At 42.8% G+C, this 10270-nt stretch overlaps 1 long non-coding RNA gene and 1 pseudogene across 1 annotated transcript; both read right to left on the reverse strand.

The window, feature by feature from the left end:
- Positions 1–42: 42 nt before the first annotated feature.
- LOC103854468 lies at positions 43–9965 on the reverse strand (annotated as a pseudogene).
- On the reverse strand, positions 6094–8210 carry LOC103854460. Its single transcript, XR_004457578.1, has 3 exons — positions 7380–8210; positions 7016–7073; positions 6094–6352 (listed from the first exon to the last, which is right to left on the reverse strand). It is a non-coding gene; the product is annotated as an uncharacterized LOC103854460 (long non-coding RNA).
- Positions 9966–10270: the final 305 nt, after the last annotated feature.

The following is a 10270-nucleotide window of genomic DNA, read 5'->3' on the forward strand; positions in this document are numbered from 1 at the left end:
CTGGACAATCATGGCTGCTTACACATACGCGCGCAGACGCTATAATCTAAAGTTTGTAACATATAATATGAAATAAAAATGAACAGAAGACATACAAAAATAATATAAAGATAGAGGATTTTAGGTTCCGACAATGAAGCTGAGTTTTTAAGTGGTTTGTGATTTGATGATATTGCTATAAAAGATACTGGTACCACTGAATCAGTTTTCTTGGGGGTAAATGAGGCAAGTAGCCTCCTTGAGGGTATCTAACGTAATTAAAATGCAATGATTTTAGAAAACCCTAGTGGGATTCCTTAATGATTTTGTTGTGTGTAGTCTTGTATAGAAGAGTTGTGTCTAGATTTCGCCATCGTCATTGAGCTTCAGAGCTTGATGAGAAACTTTTGTTTTCTTCATATAGCGTTTGCAGAAGCCGTTGAGCCTCTCAAGTGCGTCCTCAAGCATCTGAGCTTCTACTCCGATCGTTATCCTTATCCAGTTCTTCAATCCCAAAGCCACTCCTTCAAACCCAAGATAAGGTTTCCATCTTCAAACTTAAATCTACTCATGTTTCATTCGATTACATTTATATAGGTGTTACCTGGTAGCAAGACGAGGTTTTCTTCTTTGGCTAGCTTCATACAGAAATCCATATCATCCTCTATGTCCTCCATCAAGGGAAGCTCCAGCTTTGCCTGCAGCATTTTTAATGTTAAGAATCATCCAAATTGATCACGAATCATCGAAAGTATATTTAGAAGTTGTGGTACCAATAAGTAAGTGCATGACTCAGGTTTCTTGATGCAGACCACGCAAGGAATATTCCTTAGCCTATCACACACCAATTCCACGTTCTGTTTCAGTATCAAGTTCTTTTCCGCAAACGTCTCTTTAGTCGACTTCTCCAGGATCTCTGGAAGCGCAAACTGAAACACTGTGGTAACGTCTGGATTTATGTCAATATTTTGCTGGATTGATTGAGCCACCTGTTACAAAGACAAAGAAAGAACATAGTGATTACTTGTAATACAAGAAAAGATCTGTTACGATGATTAGTGGAGAGAAAGAAGAAAAACAGACCCCTGCGGACTTTAAAACGCCTCTGGGATCATTCAAAGCTATCCACCCGATTCTCCAACCAGGAACAATCCATCCTTTTGATATACTACCCAAAGTGATAACCGGAGCTATGGAAGAGAACTTCCCCATTGGAACAAAAGGGTTGTCTCTCTATAAACTTCATCGGCTATCACCAGTATTCCCAGCTTCCTAGCCGTATCAGCAACCTATAAAAAGAGTTTCATTCATCAGAAACAACATACAGCATTCCTCAAAGCAAAGCTTATTATGTATCAAGACCTTCTTGAGATGATCATGAGAATAGACATTTCCACAAGGGTTGTTAGGGTTATGATAACCATAGAGACAGTGTTTTCGTCTGCCATGGCTTCTATGCCTTGGAGATCAATCTCCCATTCTTTCTCGGGAAGGAGATCGTACTTGCGGAACTCAAGTCCACTAAAGATGGAACGGGCCTCGAAGTGAGCGTAACTAGGCCGTGGGAGAAGGATGTTAGCATTTGGTCGAGCCAACGAATGGATCACGGCTTCTGTCCCTTGGTTGCATCCCACGGTCATGTATACATCGCTAGACGTTACCTTGTTCGTCAAGTCACGGTTCACGTAATCAGCTACCGCCCTGATTAACAAACACATTGTGACACCCGTCACTTTCGAAATAATAATAAAAATGATGCGATAAATAATAGTTTCTGAAATCTTCATTTATAAATATAAAAGTCAACGTCCACGCTGTAAATCCATAATATAAAATAACATCCGAAATATAGATAACGGTATAAGTCCGAAATATAAAGACAACATAAATTCGTAAGTCTGAAATAGGAAATAACATAAACGATAAAAGCCCAAAGGCCTAAAATCCCGATAACGATAAAAGCGATAGAAGCCCAAAAGTCCAATAGCACCGGTCCGATAATCACTCCTGCTCGTCGGTCTCACCTGAAAGGGGAAAAGAAGGAGGGGTGAGCAACAGGGGAGTTGCCCAGCGAGGTATGGGATGCTAAACCGCAAACCACAGACTGAGTTCATAGCACTACTAAAATGTAGGCATAGCTCTAGCATGAAACAAACACGGTGCCTATTACACCCCACAGAACAATCAATATGCGGCTAGAGGACTAGCCGTTACAACTCATGCGCTTATAGTACATAGCTACTCTATGCACCACGCATCTCCTCATAAGGATATATACATATACTCGAAGCGTCGCTAGTACAGTCTGTCTCTGTACCCCCGCCCATCGTAGCGTCAAATGCAAACGTCTCTGCACCACGCCCCAAACAGTAGCGTCGAAGCTCAAACGTCTCTGAACTCACGCCCATACCATACCGTAGCGTCGAAGCTCAGACATCTCTGAACTCACGCCCTCATCACATAATCCCTACTCATAACTATGTATATACATATATATAGCAGTTCTTAGCATCAATCATTTCACACAATCGCTGAATCCTCTATTATCCTAATTCCGGTTAACAATCAATATCAATAATGAACAAGCAAGACTCTCAAACAGACTCGATTCACAGAGACGGATCATGTTTCGAAACTAAACTTTCCATAATGGTAGTACTAAACTAGCTCGGGATTTAACGGAGTAGCCCTCACCTTAGCAATAGGGAAATGTGGTATCTATGAACTCCAGATGCTCAAATAGACTCCAAATCTGAAATCAGGGCGAAAAATCGAGTCAGAACACCTTTCGAACGGTTTAAAACGGGTCTGGTCAAGGTTTATGGAAAAGTCAATTCGATGGTCAAAGGTCAATCCGGTCAACTCTTGACCAGAAATCAATTTGTCCTAACCGACCGGTTTACCCTAACCGAAACGAAATCAATTTAAACCGGTCAAACCAGTCAAACCAGCGGTTAACCGAGTCAACCGAGTTGACTCACCGGGTCGACTCAGCCGAGTTGGCGAGTCGTCGGCGAGTCACCGGCGACGGTCACCGACGGCGACGGCGATGGCTTACCGGTGGTGACGGCGGAAGACGGCGGCGACAGAAGGCGGAGCACGGCAACAGCGACGGCGTTCCGGTGGTGGTCTGGCGGCGGAGACGATTTCTGGCGGCGGCGCGTGTAACTCACGCGCGCACAGAGGCGAAACTTCCGGATGCTCTAGCGGCTTCGTCCGGACTCCGATTGCGGCGTGGTCGGTGGCTACGGCTTCGTCTCGACGAGAGGAACACGATGGTGGCTCTGCATGCGCGAGATTCTCAACGGTTAAGAAGATATGGCCGATATACTGAACGGACGAAAACAAAGCTTAAGAGGCGGCGGTTTCCGACGATACTCAGCTGCGGTTGATGGTGATGACGAGCTTGACGATGTCCTGGCGTGCGGTGGCTCCGGCGAGGACTTCTGGTGGCAGCATGCAGTGGTTCCTATCTTTCTTTCTCTCACTCTCTCTCTTTTTCACTTCTTCTTCTCTCTAACTTTTCTTATTTCTTTTTGATGCAGGTGGAGAAAACAATGTGAAAAATGAGGTATTTATAAACAAACATTTTAGTCTTGATGTATTGCTTGGGTCTTAGCCGGCTAACGAGTTCCGAGATCGAAATTCGGATCGTTACAATTCTCCCCCACTTATAAGGAATTCGTCCCCGAATTCAAGTTATAATCTGACATGTCCAATGTCATCGTAACAAAACCTCGAATAATAATCCTTGCTCGGCTCAGGTCTCCTCTTGAATCCTATTCCTCCCAACGAACCTTGACCAACATCGTCACTAGATACATGGTCACCACTCCCTAGACTGATTTCACTTGCTGACCAATAAAGAGATATGTTCCCATATATTTTGGTTAAGCTTCTTTAGATTCCGAGTCTTTGATTCTTCTTGAAACATCCTCCTTCAGATTTATTAGGTCGCCAACTTCAAAATCCAAATCCTTACGGCGCTTATCCACGTAACTCTTTTGACGGTCATGGGCTTCCTAACCTAAGCTTCGAGCATTTCCATTTGCTCTACCGTCTCTTGAATCATTGCTGATTCCATCTCACGTCTCTCCCCCACTTTGGTCCAACAAAGTGGTGTACGACTAGACCCACCATAAAAACCTCGACGATACCATCATAATACTCAAATGATAACAGGTATATCGCGATGAATCTTGATCGTTCCCAAGCTCTCCATAACAACAATCTGAATCTGCTTATATTTCGGTTAGAAGATCCCCCAAAAAAAAAACTAAAACTTAACCAAACGCGAACTCACAAAACTATAAAAAGCTCTTAAGTCAAATAAGGTGTGAGGTAACTCACACCAACCACAACCAATCATACACGATATTCACTAATCTCGAACTATACAAGATAACCACAAAACCACAAATATTAACACAAGCAAGTATGTTAAGAACACATACCCGCTTTCGGCTCAGCTCCATGGGGATCTCCAACCGCAAACGCACGTGGAGCGATGGCTAGACGCTTCGGTGGTGGTGGAAGTGCCGCATTGCCCCTCCTCGGGCAATCTCTGATGAAGTGACCTGGCTGACCACAGCCAAAGCAGACATGTGCCGCTGCTGGTGCTGCTGGTGCTGCAATCTGTCTGACTGGTGGCGCAACCTGAGCATCAAATAGCCTACTCCGACAAACCCTACTCTTATGTCCCATCTTTCCACAGTAAAAGCACTGTATGCTCGGTTTGTCCCATGTCCTCTGCTGTGCCTCTGAAGTCCCTCCAAACTTAGGCTGAACTGCCTTGGAGTACTTCTGCTCCTCTGCCAAACCTGCCTCCTGCTCGGCAGCCTTCTCCACCAAATCTCCCAATCTGTGATAAGTGACGACACGGCACCTGTTGCGAATCTCCACTCGCATCCCATTCAAAAATTTTCTCATCAGGTCTTCCTCTAAAATGCCCTCTCCAGCAAATCTGCGAAGTTGGTTAAACACAACCTCATACTCCCTGATAGACATCTCACCCTGGCTTACATGCTCGAACTCGCATTTCTTCCTATCCATAGCTTCCTTCGGAAAGTATTTCCTATCGAACTCTCGGATGAAGTCTGCGAAGGTAAGCCTCTCTGGCCCAAGGTGACTCAATCGTATTCCCTCCCACCATATAAGAGCATCTCCACGAAGGTACTGCATAGTCAATCTGAGCGACAACTCTGGTGGACACTCAATAATCTCCAGCTTCCGCTGCAAGGCTAACTTCCAATCATGTGCAGCTACAGCATCCACTGTCCCACTAAAATGCTCCATATCCATGTTCCTCATCTGACGCGTCAGCCTGTAGAACCTCTCATCATAAACCGGGTAAACATGAGGTCGCGGTGGTGGTGGTGGTAGATCCTGAACACCATGAGCAAACTGCTGAGCTGGTCCGTGCTGCAGTGGAACCTGAGGAAGGGGAACCTGCTGAACGGGATCCTGATGATCATGCTGAGCGGGAATCTGCTGATCCTGCTGGACCTGAACCGGTGGAACTTGCTGAACCCGAATCTGTCGACCCTGCTGCACCTGAACCTGAGGACCCTGTTGAACGGCAGCCATCTGACGAGCAACCTCCTGAGCAGCTACTCGGGCAGCCTCTGAGCGGCCTGCCTGGCTGCCTCCTGGGCAATCTGCTGAAGTGCCTCCTGAGCGGCCTGTCTAGCGGCATCCTGAACCATTGTCTCAATGCATCCTGATCAACTGGTGGAGCCGCGGGTGGCGGAACTGCGGGCTGCTCATGCTCATCTACATCGTCTCTAACAGCTCTGGCGGTCTGGGCACGGGTGGTTCTTCTCCTTGGCGGCATCTGAAAGGAAAGCGAAATGTTAACTTACGCTCAACTTTTGATACCAACATTTAAGGAGAAGTGATATCGAACGGAAAGGTGCTATTTATTTTCATTTTCAAAATTCCCAAATCCCCAAAAATATTTTGAAATCGTCTAAAACTGTTAAAATCGAATAAAACCGAATAAAACCAGGTCTCCAAAATCGCCATCCCGGGTCGGAGCCGGGACGGAACCCCGCTCTGATACCAAAACTGTGACACCCGTCACTTTCGAAATAATAATAAAAATGATGCGATAAATAATAGTTTCTGAAATCTTCATTTATAAATATAAAAGTCAACGTCCACGCTGTAAATCCATAATATAAAATAACATCCGAAATATAGATAACGGTATAAGTCCGAAATATAAAGACAACATAAATTCGTAAGTCTGAAATAGGAAATAACATAAACGATAAAAGCCCAAAGGCCTAAAATCCCGATAACGATAAAAGCGATAGAAGCCCAAAAGTCCAATAGCACCGGTCCGATAATCACTCCTGCTCGTCGGTCTCACCTGAAAAGAAGGAGGGGTGAGCAACAGGGGAGTTGCCCAGCGAGGTATGGGATGCTAAACCGCAAACCACAGACTGAGTTCATAGCACTACTAAAATGTAGGCATAGCTCTAGCATGAAACAAACACGGTGCCTATTACACCCCACAGAACAATCAATATGCGGCTAGAGGACTAGCCGTTACAACTCATGCGCTTATAGTACATAGCTACTCTATGCACCACGCATCTCCTCATAAGGATATATACATATACTCGAAGCGTCGCTAGTACAGTCTGTCTCTGTACCCCCGCCCATCGTAGCGTCAAATGCAAACGTCTCTGCACCACGCCCCAAACAGTAGCGTCGAAGCTCAAACGTCTCTGAACTCACGCCCATACCATACCGTAGCGTCGAAGCTCAGACATCTCTGAACTCACGCCCTCATCACATAATCCCTACTCATAACTATGTATATACATATATATAGCAGTTCTTAGCATCAATCATTTCACACAATCGCTGAATCCTCTATTATCCTAATTCCGGTTAACAATCAATATCAATAATGAACAAGCAAGACTCTCAAACAGACTCGATTCACAGAGACGGATCATGTTTCGAAACTAAACTTTCCATAATGGTAGTACTAAACTAGCTCGGGATTTAACGGAGTAGCCCTCACCTTAGCAATAGGGAAATGTGGTATCTATGAACTCCAGATGCTCAAATAGACTCCAAATCTGAAATCAGGGCGAAAAATCGAGTCAGAACACCTTTCGAACGGTTTAAAACGGGTCTGGTCAAGGTTTATGGAAAAGTCAATTCGATGGTCAAAGGTCAATCCGGTCAACTCTTGACCAGAAATCAATTTGTCCTAACCGACCGGTTTACCCTAACCGAAACGAAATCAATTTAAACCGGTCAAACCAGTCAAACCAGCGGTTAACCGAGTCAACCGAGTTGACTCACCGGGTCGACTCAGCCGAGTTGGCGAGTCGTCGGCGAGTCACCGGCGACGGTCACCGACGGCGACGGCGATGGCTTACCGGTGGTGACGGCGGAAGACGGCGGCGACAGAAGGCGGAGCACGGCAACAGCGACGGCGTTCCGGTGGTGGTCTGGCGGCGGAGACGATTTCTGGCGGCGGCGCGTGTAACTCACGCGCGCACAGAGGCGAAACTTCCGGATGCTCTAGCGGCTTCGTCCGGACTCCGATTGCGGCGTGGTCGGTGGCTACGGCTTCGTCTCGACGAGAGGAACACGATGGTGGCTCTGCATGCGCGAGATTCTCAACGGTTAAGAAGATATGGCCGATATACTGAACGGACGAAAACAAAGCTTAAGAGGCGGCGGTTTCCGACGATACTCAGCTGCGGTTGATGGTGATGACGAGCTTGACGATGTCCTGGCGTGCGGTGGCTCCGGCGAGGACTTCTGGTGGCAGCATGCAGTGGTTCCTATCTTTCTTTCTCTCACTCTCTCTCTTTTTCACTTCTTCTTCTCTCTAACTTTTCTTATTTCTTTTTGATGCAGGTGGAGAAAACAATGTGAAAAATGAGGTATTTATAAACAAACATTTTAGTCTTGATGTATTGCTTGGGTCTTAGCCGGCTAACGAGTTCCGAGATCGAAATTCGGATCGTTACACACATTCCATTAAATTTAGTTGCACATACTTAAGAACATGGCTGGTTCTGAACATAATTTAGTGAAACAATATTGGTCTTGTTCTCTAAATTTTTTGAAGATAAACATACATAGACATAGATTTCCAAATTGGTTAAGGTTTTTCTAAATTAAAGCTCATAATAAATGTTTATGGTCTCCAATATCGCAGCTAAAAATAATATTAAGAGTAGAAAGTAAGAAAGAATATATATTACTGTCTAGCTGGGAGAATTCCGGCGGCTGGGCCGTAGGAGTTACCCTTGCCGGAGCGGATGACATCCACGACTGCGTTCTCGACGTGAATGGAGGTGCGGAAACAAGGGTATACAGCAGGGTCACCGTGCCCAAGAGGTAGAAGAGTCTTTTTGTTTTCGGGGCTGCAAAGATCGAAGAGCTTGTAGACAATAACTCTCATCATGACGCTAGAGGCTTTAGCTGCCGTGTCGCTGCCCCTGAAATGCCAAACGTTGTTGTCAGAAGCATCCTGCGTTTGAGTCTCTGCTTCTGTCTCGGTTTGAAGGGTAGGAACTATGAGGTGGTTGTAGTAGCTCATTGTTTGTTAAGTTTGTAACCTGAGTGGTTTGTATGAAGCAGCCAACAAAAAGTATTTATAGAAGAAATAATACAATCAAATTTTATCAGTCAATTACAGACTTTCTACACTATAGTATAGACTTTTAATAAAAAAAGTTTGATACGTTATTTAAAAGTTTGGTGTTCATAATATTGTAGAGATTCTCTCACGTTATATGCGACAAATTAGGATAATACTTTATATTTGCCCACTTTTGAACTTTTGATTATTGTGTTTCCATTCATATAGTTTTAAATTACAGATCTAAACTTCCTAATCTGTCTATCTCTCTGTCCATGTCTGGTGCCTGTCACTATACATCTACTATATATGTTAAATCGATCGGTTGAACCTAATTATATTTAAATCCCCCACGTCGTTCGTTCAGAACCTTAGAATCTGCCTAAAGTGTTATCATCCACTAACAATCATACAATAGCTACAATCATTTTCACTGAATTCCAAATTAAGATCATAATCACCAATAATGTAACTTACACATGTTTGGACTATTGTTGTTTTTAAATATTTTTTTGAACATGTTAATTTAAATATTCGTTGGGTAGACATCGTACCCTAGAGGTGTCAGACAGGCGTTCAAGTAGCCAAACCCATAGCAGGTTGAATTTTTCTATGGACTATGCGGATCGATCCGCTGGGGGTTGCGGTTTATATATATGTCCAAGCCTGCCATGTCTAGTTAAATGATTTTGCGGACCAACCCATGGGTTTAAAATATGTTATGTAGTTTTCATGTTATAAATGTCATTTTAAAATATGTTATGTAGTTTATATCATGAGTATCATTTTAAAATGAATGTAACTTATAAAAAAGGATCATAAAAATTTTGTTTTGTAAATGATATACATTAGTGTATTAAATTGAAAACATTCATACTAAAAAGAAACTGCAAAAAAATTCTAGAAAAACAAGAGAGTATAAACAAATATAATTTACAGTACTCTTATCAGTTAAATTATTTACATATATATATATATATAATATGTTTGTTTTTAATTATCATCTAATATTTGTGTTAAAAAAATTAACAAAGTTGAGAATAACCAAACAATTCATTAATATATAATGAATTGAGATACAAAAGCCAAAAACATCCATAAGCCTACTATATCAGCTAATATAAAACAAGTGAAAGTTAAAGTGTTGGAGATAATTGATTTACAAAATTTACTTCTTTGTGTTTGTTGTAATAATTAGATTCCAAAGTTTCCAAAAGAAACATAAAACCTAATTTATGTTATACAAATATGATATGTGATTTTAATTTCTAAATGGCTTTAACTTTTTTTTGCTATAGATAATAGAATATTTAAGAAAATATATATGTGTCAAGTTATTCATAATCTTTAAATTTTATTAAAAATTTTAGTTTTAGAAATGTTAAACCGGCCAACAGCGTCCAAGTAACCCAACTCACAGCAGATTCAATCAGTCTGCGGATTGCAGTTTGTATATGTATGTCCAGTCCCGCCCCGCCAGTGGGCTACGTGGACATAACCCACAGGTTGCTGTCTACCTTGACATCGTGATCTGCCCCTATATCAGATTTCTTCTTTTTTTTTAGAAAAACATATATCAGAATAGTTTGTTTTATTTTTTGACAGCCGAGTCAATCTCATACGAAAACATGAATTAGATTTAACGTAGATAGTATATTATAAGAATGGACTAAT

This window comes from Brassica rapa, chromosome A01 (assembly GCF_000309985.2).
Source record: "Brassica rapa cultivar Chiifu-401-42 chromosome A01, CAAS_Brap_v3.01, whole genome shotgun sequence".
Taxonomy (NCBI): Eukaryota; Viridiplantae; Streptophyta; class Magnoliopsida; order Brassicales; family Brassicaceae; genus Brassica; species Brassica rapa.